Source organism: Caretta caretta, chromosome 21 (genome assembly GCF_965140235.1).
Source record: "Caretta caretta isolate rCarCar2 chromosome 21, rCarCar1.hap1, whole genome shotgun sequence".
Classification (NCBI taxonomy): Eukaryota; Metazoa; Chordata; order Testudines; family Cheloniidae; genus Caretta; species Caretta caretta.
This window is the reverse complement of record NC_134226.1, coordinates 10,227,425-10,245,921: the sequence shown is the minus strand read 5'-3', so window position 1 is coordinate 10,245,921 and position 18,497 is coordinate 10,227,425. Positions and strand designations below refer to the sequence as shown.

Below are 18,497 nucleotides of genomic sequence, written 5' to 3'. Positions count from 1 at the left end.
GACTGGACTAGATGGCCTATCAAGGTCCCTCCCAGTCCTACATTTCCATGATTGTAATTCATGCACTGACTTACCTCTGTAGAATGGAGCTGGTTGCTTCAAGCTCATCTCTGAGTGCTGTGGAAGCCACAAAGGGCACAATTTGGCTGTTCAGCCTCCAGAAAGTGTTCCATGTGGAAATTCTCTTTAGGCCTCGTCTCCCGCAACTGCTTCCCCATCTCCCCAGTCTCCTTGTGGCAGAGTGAATTGGAGAAGCCCAGCGCCCTTTCCTGTTGAATCCAACAAGAAAGTTGGACCGAGTCCCCGGGTGGGTCCATCCCTGCCCACTCACTCTTGTTACTTGTTAATTGCAAGAGACCTATTCCACTTGAAGGACCGTGAATAAAAGACAGTAGCTAATGACTAAGGGCTGGGAACCATAGTCTCTAGTTAAGCAAAACTCCTGCTGACTTCAATGGGAGTTTTGCCTGCCAACGAACTGCAGGGTCGAGCACTAAATTACACCCAGAGACAGTCGCTTCCTCCTTTGGTTATGCTTGCTGTTAAACATGTTTTCCCCTCCCTCCCCTTCTCCTCTTCAGAACACTTTGTGCCAAATGACTCCACATATCCCGCAGGCCTCCCCTCCCAGTCCCTGCTCTCCCTGCCAGAAAAGTGGCTACCTCTTGGATAAGGGATTGTGGTTTCCGAAGACTCACACCTTGTCTTCCCCTCACCTCCCACCCACCACTTCTCTCCCTGCACACATTGTTATGGCGATCCACACGCTCTTCTATCATTGTAACTTTTATTTTAGGCTGCGTGTGTCTGTTCAGGCAGTGTCCTGGCGTGCCATCTTGCATCTGTGTATGTACCTGTGTCGGCGATGGGTTTGTGTCTGGTGGAGGGATGTCTGTGTCTCAGGGTGTCATCTCTGTACCTGTTGTGTGTTACGGATATGGGTGTGCACCTGTGGGCTTCTCTGCATCTGCATGTGTCATCTGTGTGCCTGGCTTTCAGCGTGTTGTCACAGTCTGTGTCCGTGTCTGGTGGATCAGTGCTGGGTCATGCCGGGCATGTATCCATGGTGTCTTTGGCAGGGAGGAGTGCATGTGTGTGAATCAGTGCTGTCGTGTGTGTGTGTGTGAGAGAGAGAGAGAGAGAGAGACTAAGAAGCAGTGCTGTGTACGCTGGGAACTGGTGTCTTGGGAGGGTGTTTTGGTGCATGTGTGTGTGGTGTCTCGGGGGGGTGTTTGTGTGTTTGGTGTCTCTGGAGATTGTGCGTGTGTGTGCAGTGTCTCTGGTGGGGCCTCTGTGTGCTTGTGTGTGTGTGTGGTGTTGGCTGTTGCAAACCTTCCAAGGGATTTGTGGCTCTGACAGGTTGAATTGTGGGTAAAGTGCACTGCAAATGGGCAGCAAATTGGAAGTCTGGCTCCCCGTGGAGAGGCCATCCATCACCTCTGCACAAGGCTGCAGCTGCCACCATTTGATCATCCCTCCCCAGATTACACAGAGTTCCTTTGGGTCCTCCCATAATTCACATCCCCCTGAGGGCCGGATAGTGTCCCCCTGGCCACCCCAGCGCTTTAATCTTCTCTGGAAGTGAGGCACTTCCTCACTCCCAGCCTTCACCCTTCCTGCCCTGCCAGCTCAGGAAGCATGGCCATAATACTTCAGGGTCGGTGGCTTAGGATGAGTGATGGAGCAGGGATGGGAAATGATTACACGGGGGCAGGCTGACCCATTCATACTCCCAGCAGTTTACCTTCCCTGCATGGAGGGGCACCGGGAAACAGATGTGGCTGCAGTCAGCCTAAGACTCTCCAGGTGAGTCCATGCATGTGCAGGTCATTCATGCACACAAGCAACGAGGGGGCTGGCAGGGGAGGAAGGACACTCTGAGCCACAGAGCAAAGTCTCCAAAAACTACAATGCCCCTAAACCATGCCCGACAGCACCTCCTGCTGGGAGAGGCTGGGACTGGAACAGCCAGGAGCTCTCACAACCAGTGCTCCTACACCATTCCTCATGACATCGCCTGCTGGGAGAGACTGGGACCAGTGCTGCTGGGTGCTCCCTTCACGGCCAGTGCCCCTGCTGGGAGAGCAAGGCCTAGAATGACAATGAGCGGCCCAGACACCATTCCCAATGGTGTCTCCTGCTTCTGTTAAGTTGCTCTAATGTTGGCTCAGTGTATTCTGTGGTGAGAGAGACTAATACATAGTAAAATATGGCTGCTAGGAACTGCGGGGGAAGAACCAGGGGGGGCATCATCCAGGGGAGAGGGCCAGGGGTCCACCATCACTGGAATTGTTTTGACTGTTTTACCGTGACCCCTAAATTGGTTTGATCCAAATGGGGGTTCTGTTCTTGATGCTTATTAAACTCTAATCTCAATGTCATTCCTCATTGTTACAGCTGGACGCTGGCCAACATATTGAAACAAGAAGAAATGAAAAGACTTAGGAGGTGGCTGAAAGGCTCAGCGGAGTAACCTCTAGGTGGGGAGAGCTGGAGTGACCTGACGTGAGTGAGGAACTATTTCAAGGCTTACTAAAAAAAAAAAAAAAAAAAAAGGCCAATTATAAATTGTTCCCTTCTAACAGTGGAAGGTTTAGCAAACAGCAACTGGGATGAAAGTGAATGTGAGGATACGAGTCTCCAGGAATGTGCCTGGAAGGGGTTCTCTGTAGGGACTGAACTTCTGGTTCTACAGCACAAGCATCAACAAGCTGAGCAAAAGGACCGTGGGGGTAGCTCGGAGGCAGTAGCAGACTCATAAGACCTCTATACTTGGTCTTGGCTCTAGAGCAGTGGTTCATTTTCAGGGCTCTTCTGGATTCTGCCCAGAAGTTTTAGACTTGAGCGGTATGTCCACACTGCAGCCTCCTTTCGGCGGTGTGTAGAGTACACACGCTACGCACACCGCTAGCATGGGACCGTCCCCACTCACGGGGTCCCAAAGCCCGGACCCAAACATCCAGTCCCACAGCCCAAGCCCCACAAGCCTGAGTCAGCTGACATGAGCCAGCTGCAGGTGTTTAATTGCTGTGGAGACATACGCTTAAGGTGAGGCTACTCTGCACACTAAGGCTCGGTCTGTGGGACCTGGGCTTGTGGATGTGGTGTTCCCAAGCCCGGGCTTGAGCATCCAAACTGCATTGTAAACCTGGGTTTGCAATTTCCGGTCCCGGGTATCACAGCTGTGCTAACACATCCATACTGCACTATGTAGACCTTCTGACTTGTGTCTGTGGCTTTATGTACATCCACATGGCAAAATGACAGGGACTTGGACTAAAGGGTCAGTGTCACCCTGTGACAGGAGCCGAGTGGTATTGTCAACCTAATTCCCATTGATTTCAATGGACTTATGAAAACCCCACTAGTTTCCTACGTACCTTTAAAAATCTGGCCTCAGTGACTTGCCCAAGGTCACACAGGGTATCTGTGGAACCATCAGAACTTCAACCCAGATCTCGTAAGCCCCACTCCAGTGCCTTAATCACAAGGCCATCCTGGCTCTTAGAATGGGGGCTGGAACAGCTATTCCAGTCATAGAATCATAGAATCATAGAATATCAGGGTTGGAAGGGACCCCAGAAGGTCATCTAGTCCAACCCCCTGCTCAAAGCAGGACCAATTCCCAGTTAAATCATCCCAGCCAGGGCTTTGTCAAGCCTGACCTTAAAAACCTCTAAGGAAGGAGATTCTACCACCTCCCTAGGTAACGCATTCCAGTGTTTCACCACCCTCTTAGTGAAAAAGTTTTTCCTAATATCCAATCTAAACCTCCCCCACTGCAACTTGAGACCATTGCTCCTCGTTCTGTCATCTGCTACAATTGAGAACAGTCTAGAGCCATCCTCTTTGGAACCCCCTTTCAGGTAGTTGAAAGCAGCTATCAAATCCCCCCTCATTCTTCTCTTCTGCAGGCTAAACAATCCCAGCTCTCTCAGCCTCTCCTCATAACTCATGTGTTCCAGTCCCCTAATCATTTTTGTTGCCCTTCGCTGGACTCTCTCCAATTTATCCACATCCTTCTTGAAGTGTGGGGCCCAAAACTGGACACAGTACTCCAGATGAGGCCTCACCAATGTCGAATAGAGGGGAACGATCACGTCCCTCGATCTGCTCGCTATGCCCCTACTTATACATCCCAAAATGCCATTGGCCTTCTTGGCAACAAGGGCACACTGCTGACTCATATCCAGCTTCTCGTCCACTGTCACCCCTAGGTCCTTTTCCGCAGAACTGCTGCCTAGCCATTCGGTCCCTAGTCTGTAGCTGTGCATTGGGTTCTTCCGTCCTAAGTGCAGGACCCTGCACTTATCCTTATTGAACCTCATCAGATTTCTTTTGGCCCAATCCTCCAATTTGTCTAGGTCTTTCTGTATCCTATCCCTCCCCTCCAGCGTATCTACCACTCCTCCCAGTTTAGTATCATCCGCAAATTTGCTGAGAGTGCAATCCACACCATCCTCCAGATCATTTATGAAGATATTGAACAAAACCGGCCCCAGGACCGACCCTTGGGGTACTCCACTTGATACCGGCTGCCAACTAGATATGGAGCCATTGATCGCTACCCGTTGAGCCCGACAATCTAGCCAGCTTTCTACCCACCTTGTAATGCATTCATCCAGCCCATACTTCCTTAACTTGCTGACAAGAATACTGTGGGAGACCGTGTCAAAAGCTTTGCTAAAGTCAAGAAACAATACATCCACTGCTTTCCCTTCATCCACAGAACCAGTAATCTCATCATAGAAGGCGATTAGATTAGTCAGGCATGACCTTCCCTTGGTGAATCCATGCTGGCTGTTCCTGATCACTTTCCTCTCATGCAAGTGCTTCAGGATTGATTCTTTGTCCTGAGACCCTATTCAGCTCTGCTAGTACCCCTCACTCCTGACTTCCTGCTCATTCAGCCCTAAAACAGTTCTGCTGATACACCCCAATCCTGATCTGCTTTATTCCCTGCCATTCCGGTCAGGGACTTAAAGCAGTTCTGCCTCTGTGCTTTCAACATGACCTGGTGCACCCCTTCTGCAGAGCAGAATTGTGTAGTCATTGGAGGCTTTATGCTGTGGACGAAATCACCCCTAGAGGACTAGACTGAGACCTCCAAACTCATTCCACTTGTGTTGAGAAACCTACAAGTCTCCAGATATGTGAGATGTCTCCCCCAACTCGCCACCAAGACAAAAAGCTCCAAAATTAACACTGAGAGAGAGACGAGAAGTCTGCAGGAAAATCAATTAATGATAAAACCCTTCAGCAAACACAGGCAATTTTATCATTTTATGCTGCTATCTAAGCAGTAATATATATATGTGTTTGTGTGTGTGTGTTATGTATATTAAATTACGTCTCCAAGACGCTGGGTCAGAAATCTGTGCTCCTGCAGCCTGCTTTTTAATCTCCTATTAAACACTACATCTTCTGATTGCTTTTGTCAGCTCTCTAAATTTAATAACTGAACTAACCATCTTCTCCCATTGTTCATATATAAATAAGTGTTGGATCGATACAGGGCATCTTAAAAAAGCCCCTGCCTTTGAAAAATGAGAGGAGTGAAGCCTTGCCAACAAATGCAAGAAAATTATGACTTTGCACCTCCAACACTGTTTATAACCAGAAAAACCCTTCCATTAAATGTTCTCTGGCACCAGAAAAAATTGGATCAATGAGGACTATATGAGCTTTTATTTTCTGAGCTGGGGAATAGATTGCCTGGGTGTCATTCATCCTCACCTTCCCTACGCTCCATGGCTAAATTTTGTGATGTAATTAGGTCACCAGTTACTGCAGTTGCCACAGCCTTGTAATGTTTGCGATGTCCCTGTGACCCTGGCAGACCAGATGCCAATGCACGCCAAAGCTCCAGGCCAATTCACCTGTGTATTAGTAGAGATCAAAATGATGATGAAGTATATGAGAGTATAGTTGGTGTTTAAACTTCATGAAAGCTAATGAGATGTTACTTGCATTGTTTTCACTTATCTGTATCCAGCTATAATTCAGAACAAGCATTTACATTATGGATACCCCTGTAACCAAATAACCCATCAAACGAGGAAGAAGCCTTGTATCATGCAAATAAAGAACTTTAACAGACAAGTGCTAATTTCAAAGCAAGTGGTCGTTGTGTGTGATGATCGGAGGTCAAAGACTCAAAATGCATTCCTTGCTCTCTGTCTTCAAAGGCAAAGCCCACGTGGGTAGTGACCCTGTCAGCTTGTTCTCTGTGAGAAGAGGCTATAAGTATGGATTAAGGGAATTATCCTTCATCTCTGGACTGTTTGGATTCTTACAGGGTGGAATAACTGAATGAGAAGACTGAGATCCCCAGAGTTATTCTGGGTAGCCTGGAGAGACTTTTGGGAAACTGATAGATTACTACATTTCTGCTACCATTTGGACTTCTAGATTGTGCCTCAGCTGTATATATGTTACATGCTTTAACCTCTCAATAACTCTCATTTCCTTTTCTTAACTAATTAACCTTTAGGTAGTTTACTATAGAATTGGCTACCAGTGTTGTCTTTGGTGTAAAATATAGGGCAGGCTACCAAATGATCTGGGGTAAGTGACTGGCCTCTTGGGATTGGAAGCAACTTAAATTGGTCATGTTTGGTGTAAGTGACCTTTTATCACAAAGTCCAGTTTGTCTGGGTGGCAGGATAGACTGGAGAGTCTAAGGGAACTGTCTGTGACTTCATGGTAAGACTGGTATAGTGATCCAGGCGCTCACATTTGTTACCGGCTTGGTGAAATCTAGTTATAGAACACACCACTAGTTTGGGATGTCTGCCCTGTTTTCTGACCGTCTGCCCTAAGGTGGGCACTCATGGTCATGAGCGACTCCAGACAGCATGATAGTCCCTCTTTAGTGGCTGGTCCACATAGAACATAACAGTCTACTGTTGTTACTAGCTAATGGAGTCACTCCTTTAGCTCAAGTGGTAGAGGCCTGTGCAATGATACTGAAGGGGATCAGTCGGTATGGCTGTAATACATTTGAAAATGTTATGCTCCCACCCTGTAATGGCTGGTTCACATAGAGGATAATAGTTTACTACTGCTATCATATAATGGAATTACTCCTTTAGTTCAAGGGGCAGCAAGTCTGTGCTATGGGGATGAAAGTCCTGGGTTCAAACCCTGCTAATGACCCAAACAGGAGGCGGAAGTGGGTGTTGTTGCATCCTGGCTCCATCACCCCATCCTCATATCTTTTCACCAGTTCTCCCCATATTCACATATCAAGATTCAGTCCAAAATTCCCTTAAGTGACACTAGAATCTCGAGTAACTCCAGATGAGTTGCTCTGGATTTATACCATGCAGAGAAACTCTATTGACTTCCCTGGAATTATGTCTGATTAAGACTGGCATAACTGAGTAAATAATTTGTCCCTGTCTTTGAAAATGCACCAACCTTTGCTCACCACCCCCACCCACCCCCATTCCCTCTGCTCTTTTAGCACTGACCTCCTATCTGGTCTTCCCTGCTGGGAGAGCCTTCTTCATTGCAGCTCCTGGTGGCCTCCCTCTCTCTCGTCCTCCTCCTCAGTTCTCCATCGTCAAACCTCACCTCAGCACATTGCTTCTCTCCCCTGCCTGTGCCTCATTTATGCAAGATTTCCAACTGGACTTTTCAGCCCTCAGGTGTTTGGAGAGGCTGCCGGAAGGTATCTGGCACCAGGAAGGACAGACTGTTTTGGCAGAAGACTGGGAGTCAGGACTGCCTTCCAGAGAGAGACTAAAGAAGCTCCAGCTATTCAATTTATCAAAAAGAAGATTAAGGAGGTGACTAGATCATGGTCCATAAGGCCGAGATCCTTAAAGGTAGATAGGCACCTAAGTACAGTACCTTTTAGAGCCCTGTCTGAGGTGCCTTCACGGAGAGAGGATTTCTGAGAGTAGGGGGCTTTTTGGTTTAGCCAGCAAAAGCAAAATGAGAGCCAGTGACTGAAAGCTGAAACTCAACACATTTTGCTGGGAAATAAGGTGCAAATTTGTAACAAGGAGACTAATTTAACCATTGGAACAACTTACCCAGGACCAGACTCATTCTCCATCACTTGGAGTGTTCAGATCAAGCTCCGACGTCTCTTTCTAAGAAATATACCCTGTGGCTGAGCTACAGTATCAGGCTAGAGGCAGGAATTACAGGGCAACATTCTCTGTTCTGTGTTGTGCAGGAAGGTCAGACTAGATGGTCTGAATGGTCCCTTGTGGCCTTCAAGTCTGAGTGAAATCTTGTTCCCACTGAAGCCACTAGAAGTTTTGCTGTTGACGCTAATGGATTCCAGGATTTCACCCTATGAAGCTCTTCTCAACTCTGCTACTGCCTCACTAGTTGACCTTGGACAACTCAATTAACCTCTCTGTGCCTCCATTTCCCTACCTTTTCAAATAGAGATGGTCCTACTGACCTACCTCCCAGGAGAGGGATTGGGGTGAATCAATGTTTGTACAGTGCACTGAGATCCTCAGCGAGAAAGTGCACAAGGGGCCTGCCTTGCCATGTTAAATGAGCTCTCTCGTGCACACCTGGCCGTCAAGGAGAGAGGTGCCATTGCAGTCCCTGGGGTTACTCCAGATTCCCGCTGGAGGAAGTGATGTGGGAACACGGCTCAGAGACTCTCTGAGCCTGGTGATGTTTGCTCTTCCCTGGTATGTCTCCTCAATAATGGGCAGAAGGTGGGTAAGTGCCTTTGGGTTCTGGACAGACTCCGCTCCTGCTGTCGGTCTTGCTCATTGCTGCAGAGCTCTCTGCTCCTGCTGCGGGAGGGAGGGAAGCAGGCAGTTTAGTTTAATGAGTATTGGAGCCCAGATCCTTAAACACTCCATTTCCAGGGCCCGGCACTTGGTTATAGGCCATGAATTTTTGCAGCTGTTGATTAATGGGGAAATAAATGTCCAGCTCTGTAAAGCCATTGGCCTCGATCTCTGGTAATGGCAGCTGGTAGCAACATCCACCCTGCCCCCTTCCTTCTCATCCGTGCCAGCTCCTCCCAAGACAGCAGCTCCCTCCTTACCTTGGTGAAACATGGGCACATCTAGATGCTTCCTGGTGCATAACTACAGAGAGCATCAGATGGCCTTGCAGCTATGAGTGGGCACAGAGCGGGGCCCTGCAACGGGGAACAATCCCGAACAGACCTACACGTGCTGCGTGTGTGTTGTGGGGAGAATACGGCCCCTTCATGGGGCATAAATCTAAGAGTGGGACTGCGCTTGTGTTGGACTGACATTCCAAGGAGGAAAAAATATGCCAGGAGGGGGAATTCCTTCCCCAGAGCCATGTAAATCACTCTGGCTCAGCCAGTTGCATTTAGATCAAGCTCCGTGCAGCCAGGGGCAGTAGTTGAGCTAACAGTGACCTCTGCCTGCTTTGCAAATTCCGGATGGATTTACTGTGGGCTGTCTATCCTCCTCCACCCTGCAAACACTTCATGCTGCCAGCTGCTTCGCATGTCAGCAGCTGACGGGCTGATGCGCAAGTGCCAGGCAGCTGCCTGGTGTAACAGAGACACAGGGGTGGATCATGGAGTGGGAGTTTGGAAGGGGAAGGGTGGAAGGGAATGTCTGGCAGGGCGGGGGCTGCTATGTGGGGGAGGAAGGTGAGAGACAGGCCCAGTCAGGGGAGGAAGAAAAGGAGACAGATTGAACAGCTGAGTCATCATCACTTTGTTACCAAGGTAGAGAGTGTGATTGCTGCCCAGGACTCATGGCTATTGGAAATGGAGGGCTTTGAAAGAAGTGGCATCATCTAGGGGGGTAGGGCACTGGGAGTCATTCCTCGCTCTGCCACTGACCTGCTACGTGACTGTGACCAAATCACTTCCCTGCTCAGTGCCTCAGTTTCCCCATCTGTAACATGGAGATCATACCACTGACCTCCATTTGTTCTTGAAGCTTATGGAGGCAACATGCAAGGAACTTAGCATTAGCCACCACCAACCTGTGCAGCTGGTCCGAGGCTGTGGGTGGGTGATGAAAACAGGGTGAGGGCTTTGGAAATCTATATCCCCTCCTTCCTATTAAAACAATTCTGCCTAGATAACCCTTAAAATGATTTGCTGCCCTTGAAAAATTACCTGGAGTCCTGCTTCTACTGTGGGCTCATTCATGAAGGCCTGGTCTACGCTAGAAATATTATCCCAGTATTATAACCATGTTGGTTAGGGACATGATTTTTTTACTGATATACCAGTAAAAGCCGTAGCGTGGACATCTTTATATTGGTATTCAGGTGCCCTATACTCTTACAATTTATTTCACTTCCCAAAATGGAATAGGGTATACCAGGATAAGCATTTTTATACCAGTGTCACTGCATCCACCGTTTGCCACTTTAAGCAGTAAGCTTTCTAATGTAGCTTGGACCTTTGGGACTGATCCAAAACTCACTAAAGCCAGAGGAAGTCTTTCCAGTGGTGTCAGTGTGCCTTGGATCAGGCCCTAATCCTCCCTCACTCCTGTGATTTGTGGAAACCAGCCGTGTTTCATGAATAGTTTTTGTTTCAGTGAACTGACATTTATTTATTTTTGTTAAAAAAACAACAAAAACAGTATGTCAAAAAATTCCCAACCAACAGTAGCTGCACCGTCTAACACAGAACACCCCCGAGCCTGTTGCTCTTTTCTCTCTGTTACCTATAGGCTCCTATTTACACTGTTCAGGATCAGACAGTATTATTATCCTCCCCAGGTGGCCAGTTGTGAATTCTGCCAGCACAGAACATGCCTTCGAAAAAAGAACCTATTCCCCCATTCAGAAACAGAGAGAGATATTTGTAGTAATGGGGGGTTGAATTCCAATCGTATGTTACACTCCAAAGTCTAAAGGGTGAGATAAGCAAGGCCTCCTTTGAACAGTGCATTTTCAGTCACCCGTCGAAAAAGGACCTGGCAGTTCCATCCTTTTGTTTCTCCCTGGCTTCAGAGAACAGCAAACAAGGCGTTTTTATTCCTTTGTAGGCAGAAGGAGGGTTCCTTTACAGGGACGATGGGGGAGAAAGCAAAAGGGAGGGAGAAAGGAAGGAGGCAGAACAGAAATGAGTATAATTAAAACTACTTATTATTCATGTTGCAGTAGCACCGAGGAACCCCCATCTTGGACCATGATCCCATTGTGCTAGGTGCTGTACAGACACCTAACAAAAAGATGGTCCCTGGCCCACAGAGCTTACTTCATATTAAAACTCTGGATACAAAGTCTCACAACTTTGGGGGAAAAATTAGATCCACATGAGCACTCTGTCTGTGTCGCCCTCTCCTGGCTTACGTAGTGCAACTCCCCATGTCATTCACCAGCCACTGGAGGGTAGATATTCAAAAGAGGCATCATCAAGGCCCAGAGCTGTGTGCGTTGGGTGCTGGGCTCTGTTGAAAATCTGCCCACTGGTGTCACAATGGGAGCTGCTGGGTGCAAGCTGCTGGGAGCTGTCCCTTATTCCAGCACCTAACTGGGAGCTGAGTTGTTCTGCAGAATTTGGCCCTGGTTGTGAGGACTGAGGGTGAGATTCACAAATATATTTAGCTGCCTAATTCCCATTGATTTCCTACCTTGAGCCCTTAAAACTGGCTACACAAGGCAGCTGGTTGTTTTGGAGCTAAAGGACCTAAGCTCTCTCCAACACACTGGTGGATAAGAGCTCAGTGCTTGTTTCTGGCCCCTAACTCACTGACGGCACAAACCGAGTTCAGAACTAGACCAGAACTTTCCCACATTGGTGGGTAACTCAACTCCCCAGGACCGGCTGAGCCTTTCCCATCATGTGCCTTTTGTTAGCTGGCCCTTTAAATCTGGGAGAAACAAGCACCTGTAACCCTAAGGTGTCCATTTTGCACCAAACTGCCCTCCTCTCCCTTCTAGCTAGCAGGGATATTTCCATGCTGTTAGGTTTTCCCTCCTTCCTTTATGCTTGAGTCCATAATGGAGCTTCTTTGAGGGCTGGCAGGTGCATATGTAAAAGCTATATTACTGTCTCTTGGAAAGATGTGGGCCTGCTCTTGTTCACAGCCCTTGCAGACCCACTCCCTGAGCTCACCAGCTAGAGGCTTGAGTCTTTGGAATCAAAAGTGAGGAGATCAACTGCATGCACTGGGTTACTGGTGAACCATGTAGGGCTGGGGGCAGCTGGCTCATGCCTTGGAAAGAAAGAGTGTCTTTTGTTCATGCAGTCATCTATCTGAGTCATTCAGGAACAGCTTTGGTGGGGCTTGGAAGAAATCTCATGTAGGGTTCTTAAGCAGAAATCCCTCCTTAATATAGTGCACTGCAGAGGGGTAGTGTGAAGTGGGGAAACAAAGGACTCTGTGGGGAGGGAGGGCAGGGGTGTGCAATGATTGGAGCGGCTTTGAAAAGAATCCTCTTAAAGCCAGGTAGGGTGAGTTGTGCCTCTCTGTTTTAGGGAGCAGCCTGTTTTGTTTCTCTCTGGGTTGGGGTTCTTGCGTGCTCTGAATTCTAAGAAATAAAGCAGTGTTACATTGCAGCCTGCCAGCAAGAGTATTCCATGTTGGATGTGATTTCTCAGTTTGCATGCTGCGAAACATAACAGACTCTGACACAGAGATGGGCTCCCCCTGCCTCCTTCCTCTGCCCTTGGGAGCAGAAGAACCACAGCTGGGAGCCTGGAGTGCCTTGAACCTCTATCACAACTGCATGTAAGTAGAGAGGGGAAGGGGGTGTATATTTTGTAGAGTGAGGAGTGCCCGAGGGAAGGAAGGGGAACATGGCTTGCAGCTTCTCTAGCTTCACTCCCGTTAGGGTTACCCCTAAATATCCAGGGCCAAAGGGGGAGAGATCAAAACACAGCCCCTCCCTTGGAATAACTTTCCCACACATCCTGTGGACTTCACACTCCCTAATCGCTTTCCCTTGTCGAGTCTGTTGGGTCTACAGGTGTTTGCTGCCATAGGTCTGCCTGGCAGCATACATGAAGCTTAATTACAGACTGAGTCCAGCTGCAGTTCTTTTCAAGGCAGCTATAGTATTGTGTTCAGCTGCACATGGCACACAACCTATTAATTAGCACCACCTTGCAGCCAGTAAACGAAACCCGCAGCAGCTTGCTCGGTCTCGGTAAAGCGTTTGGGGCCATTGGGATGAACGTCCCAGAGGCAGGAGCCGTGTTTGCTCGGCTTATTAACCAGGGGAGCAGAGGAGGAAAGTTTATTGCTTGTGACTTTGGTATTTGGTGCTGGATCTGCAGCCCTGGAGACTGAACCTATAGCTCTTAGGTAGTCATATGGCCCTGCCTCAGGAGAGACACCAAGGACAGAGTAGACTATGGGGACTGAGCTCTCCTCCCAACCACTAGAGCTGATCCCTCCAGATCTGCGTGGAGGCCATTGGCAGGCAGTATTGGGGACGCTTGCTCTCCTATCACCCAGGCAGTCCCTGCTGCATGATAAATGGAGAGCTTCAGACTCCAGAGCAGTGAAGTTGGCCCTAAATCCCACCCGCTTTTGAAAGCAAAGAGGAGGAATTCAGGGGGCAAATGTCACATTCCATTACCCTGGTATCACTCCACTCAAATCAGTGGGACCCAGGGAAGGCTACGTCGGGCTTCAGAGCAGAAATAGGCTCCAGTGCTGCCACATGCTTAATCGGACGGGGAGAGCTGTGGCTGGATCCATAGGATGGAGTGTAACCAAGCGAGTGCGCTTCAGGGTTTAGGGGGCATGATCCGAGCCCTGCTCTTGTGCCGAGCGATAGCTGGTGATGTCACGAGAACCTTGCATTAGCGGGATACTCATCCTCCTTCTCATATTTCGCCTGTGGGATTGAGCTGCTCCTTTCTCCATGCTGTCCCTTGTTGTGCGGAGGAGGGTGGTGTGACGGGTGAGGCTGGGTGATGCCCTGTTGTGCCAGGTGTTGGGCTGGATCCTGATCTCAGCCATGCCGGCGGACACCTTGAGTAAGCGAAGGGGCTGCTTTGGATTTACACTGGTGTTAGCGAGAGCGGAGTCTGGCCCCTTGTCAGCGAGGCTATCAGGAGCTGCGCCACAGTTTGTGTGGAGCAAAGGAAGTTGCATTTATTCACTGGAGATCGCCTGGCTGGGGGCCGCAGTGCTCCTCGGATGTTCTGCGAGTCCAGATGGTGAAGGGGGAGACAGAGGCTGCATTTCCCAAAGGAAATTCCATTAATCTCTGCTTCCCCCTCACCAAACTTCTCAACTTGCCTCCACAGACTCCTTAATCCTGCCAGTTCGTGTTGCCTGCAGCTGAGAGACTCCTAGCCTGGCACGATGTACATGGGAAAGCCGAGCGGGTGGGAGAGGAAAATGGCACCCACCTGCCTCCAACGGGTGGGGAACTTGATGGGGCTGGTGGCAGCTGGTTCAACCCTGGCTGGATGGGAGAGGAGCCCACATGCTGAGCGGACACTGGGTTGCTCCTGTCCTTCAGGGTCACTGGCACTCAATGGCATAGGGAGGAAGGGAGGCGATTGGTCACTTGCTCTCCCCTTTCATTAATTTAAACCCTAGTTTGGGCCACATGGTGCCGCTTTGTGCGCTGTTCAGTGTGAGGGAATGGACTGGGCAGGGTTCTGATACTGGGCATGGCAGGAGGGTGGGGTGTGATCAAGCTTGTTGCTTTCACCCTCTTATCCCAAGGCCAGTTTCCAGTGTGGTTAAAAGGAATGGTTCCCTGAAGTAAAAGACCTGGGCTCTCACTGTGAGCCTGGAGCTCACAGGATAGGGGAAGACCTTGTGGCCTGCATGGGCTGAGGTTCCCCCTTTTTGTACCCTCTGCCCCCATCATAGGCTGCAGGGAGAGGGGGGGACTCAGAAGAACGAGCTGAGTTCTAGGGTAGGCTGAAGAGGCCGGGTTATGGGTCATGTGGCTGGAGACCCCGGAACTGAAACCACTTAAAATGCCTGGCAGGTGAGGGTATGGGTGGCAGGGCGGGTAGCACCACTCCTCTGCATTAAGTTGAATAAAGTTGACAGCCTGATGCTTAAAATCCATCCCCTTGTTTGTCCTCAGTCGCCAGCATGCCTACACCAAAGGATCGCAGCTGGAAGGCCAGGCTGCAGTGCACCCACAGGGTGAGGACACCACCCCATGGAAGCCAGGGATGAGACAAGCATCCTTAACGCTTTGGGGTCTGGAGGCTCCGGCAATTCATTGTCGATCGTGTCTCTGTTTTTGCATAGCTCGTGAGTTCATTGTTCTGATTAAAGGAGGGGCTATAGCAGACTCTCCTCTTTCTCTTCTACGGTGGCTTCTATTATGTCTCCCTCCCCTAGGTGGAGAATCTTTGACATGTGGTATTTCTAGTTGCTTCAGGCCAGGAGAGAGGGAGCGGGGGTAGTGGGGAAAGAGAGCAGCAGAAAGGGAATGAGACTGGGATCAGTCACTAGCCAGCTTGATAACAAATTCAATGACACAGAGAACAATTTTTCCCTGACGCTGCCAATTCTTTAATGACTTTGACGCTAAGGGCCCCAAAGGAGGGGAACTTTGACTCTGCAAAAAACCCTTTGCTGAAGCAGAATTGCTTTATTTAAGGCTACGTCAGGCGTGTTTAAATATTAAAGGTTGAGCAATAATGGATGATATTCGTTTAGGTTGTAAGTGCTGATTGGTAGCCCTCATTTACCGAAGGCAAGTGGTTGTGGGCATGTGCGTGCTGGTAGCAATAATTGGTCTTTTATCTTTTGGGCCAGCTGGCCCCTAGAGGGTGACATGAGCATATGTAACCCCCGCTCAGTGTATGCTACATGTTACCCTTTGTGCTTGATACACAGGATGCTGGTATGCTACAGCTCTCAATCTGCTACTCTGGCTCTGTAGTGCATGCTTTTAGCCCTGGAGATCCCCAGTGTGTCGACCAAGATGGCAGCTGTCACACGAGACCCATTAGGAGATCTCAATTGGCTTGCCATCTGGCCCCTTTGGCTGAGTAAGGCCAAGCATGGCTCCCTCTGGAACCCATCGATGCTGCTCCAAACATCATCCAGTGGGAGGGGCGCAGGAGCAGCACTTCCCGGAGGTGCCTTGTGTGTGCCTGTGTCCACAGTGAGTATATGAAGTAAAGCATGGGGAAGGACAGTTTCTGAATCCTCAGAAAGGTCTGGCTACCTCCCACCATAGAGGGGAGAGGGGAATAAAGGTGACCCCTTTCCATGACGCAGAAGCCCCCCGCCGAGGAATCAGACAGACACACCTCCCTTCTTTGTGCTGCTGGTGTTTATTTTGGGTTTGTTTTTAATCCCTACTGTTAAACTTTACAAAGTCCTCATGCCGATACGTTGGTTTATGTATAAAATATGTACAGGAAAGCACTGCAGGAACCATCGCGCCCCCTAGGCCGGCCAGGCGTGCGAGTGAAAGAGTGCTTCTCTCCTTGGCGGGGGAGGATAGGGTCGAGAAACGTAACGATTTCCAAGTACATAAGCAAATATTTACAGGTGACAAGACAAAAAGATATATCTCCATTGTCATCTCCAGGAGAGAGGGGAGCAGCAAAGCCCCCTCCCAGCTCCATTTCTTATATTGATTTATAAAGACTGCGTGTATCGATTTTTACAGGCGGTGTGTCTGCCAAGGATGTACAGCTCCGACTTTTGCTTGTGCTGGCAAGAGGTCGCAGAAACCGCTCCAGCCATAGACTTTGGCGCAGCGTTATGGAACAATGCCTCCGAAATACTCCCATGATCTAGAGTAAATGCCACACAAATGGGGAGTCCATTCCAGGTGTGGGGTGGGGGAATCCAGCCTGAGCTTTCCCCAGGGCTGTCCTGGTGTTAATGCAATGGAAGCCTAAAAGCTGTCTTTGCAGATAGAGATCTCCCTTTGAGCTGCTTAATTTATTTGGAGTAAATAGGAGAACCTGGGCTGGATTTCTGTGCCCGCCTGGAATGGATGCAGCTGGGGGATGCTCGAGTAGTTACAGCTTCTAATAGGATTTGGTGGTTAGAATGGCTTGTTAGAATGGAATGCCTTTAAATAGCCATGAAAGTAGCTAAGCAGGGTGTGAGGTTAAAGGCAGTGGCCACCAAATGCTGTTCATTGACTCATTGTAACACAACTGAAAATGCTGATCTCTAAAACTAAACCCTGATGCCACTGATCCGCAAAATCCCCACTGATCTGAATGGGCCTGGGATTTGTCTCCCCATGTCTTCAAGCTTGTGGAGAGTGTAATGTGGATTAAATCTACAGCTGGGCAAGGGTTTCCCAGTACTTTAGCTTGAGGCACTGGGAAAAACCCTGCTGTACTTCAGTCTGGGTCTGGCTTAAACCCAGGAGCTGGGAGAGCTGCTAGTTTATTTCATGCTCTGCCCCATTGCATTGCATCAGCTCTGCTCTGCTCTGCTCGGAAATGGTGCAGAGGAAGGCGTGCTGCCCTGCATGCATCCTCTCCAGTCCTCATGCAACAGCTTGGGCAGCAGCCAGGCAAAGAAACAAGGTAGCGTCCCTCCCGGCCACTCTGTGAGTGAGAGGATGGGGAGGATAGTAAGGAGCAGAGACGGAATTACAGACCACAGAAACATGCGAGTGAACTGCTGTTGTGTTCCACTGCAGCTTCCGACCAAGGAGAGAGCATAATGCCAGGAACCATAAGCTCTGGGAAGAATGCAAGGGATGGATGTCTTCCCGCCCTGCATCCACTCTCACACACACTTTCGGACCTGCATGCATACAGGTGCTTGTACTTGTGCAGCCATGTACTTGTAGACTTTTGTATACACACGCAATGTTGGTCTGTGCTCACACATACTCGTGTCACTACATACACCCAGCTCACACACGTGCACAAGCACTTTAGGAAGGGGGTTTAAAGCTAAACCAGAGTTTGCTCTGCCCGCGCTCTACCTACAGGGCTGTCTTCTAGGATCTGCATTATTCCCTCTTGCAATGAATCATTTGCAGTGGTGCTTGATGGTAAATACACTGAAAAGTCCTGCAGTTCTCTAACCACTGAGAGCTATCACCTCTCTGCCAGCAAGTTATACATGCTAGGATGCAGCTGGCACAACGGTAGGAGAGCGCGGTATCCACAGCTGCTTCCACTAGCATTGATACTGAATTATCATGGTCCACTCCAGTGGACTGAGAATGAGAATGGGCGCCAGGAACTCCTGACTTCTAATCCCAGCTCTGCCACTGACCCCTTTTATGGCCTTGGTCACATCACTACACCTCTCCATCTTGCTATCTCTGCAATGGGAGCCCAAAGGGGTATTATTTTAGAAATGGAGCCACAGCAGCAGCCCTTGAGGACTGAAGCAGCGCTAAGAAATGAGGCTGCTGGCTTGTTCTAGTTCTAAAAACACCCATCAAGCACCAGGGTGCTGGACAACTTCCCCTCCATTGTTGTATGTTACCACTAGGGCTATTTCACTGCATGTGACACAAGCTGCATCACAGAGTGTGACGCATGGGCAGCCCAGCTCAAGGGGTTAGCTTCTGGGACCACTCTCTCACCAAAACTCTTCAGCCCCTGCCAACCTAAATCACACTTTATTTCCTTAAATCTATGTGCA

The 18,497-nt window shown here is 49.2% G+C and overlaps 1 protein-coding gene across 4 annotated transcripts in view; it reads left to right on the top strand.

Moving 5' to 3' along the window:
* MLN (motilin) overlaps nucleotides 1-18,497 on the top strand; it is a 258,217-nt gene that overhangs the window by 192,940 nt on the left and 46,780 nt on the right. For all 4 annotated transcript variants that reach the window (XM_075121883.1, XM_075121881.1, XM_048826698.2 and 1 more), the window contains exon 4: nucleotides 2,398-2,505. The gene's annotated coding sequence lies outside the window, so the exon portion shown is untranslated. The remainder of the gene's footprint in view (nucleotides 1-2,397; nucleotides 2,506-18,497) is intronic.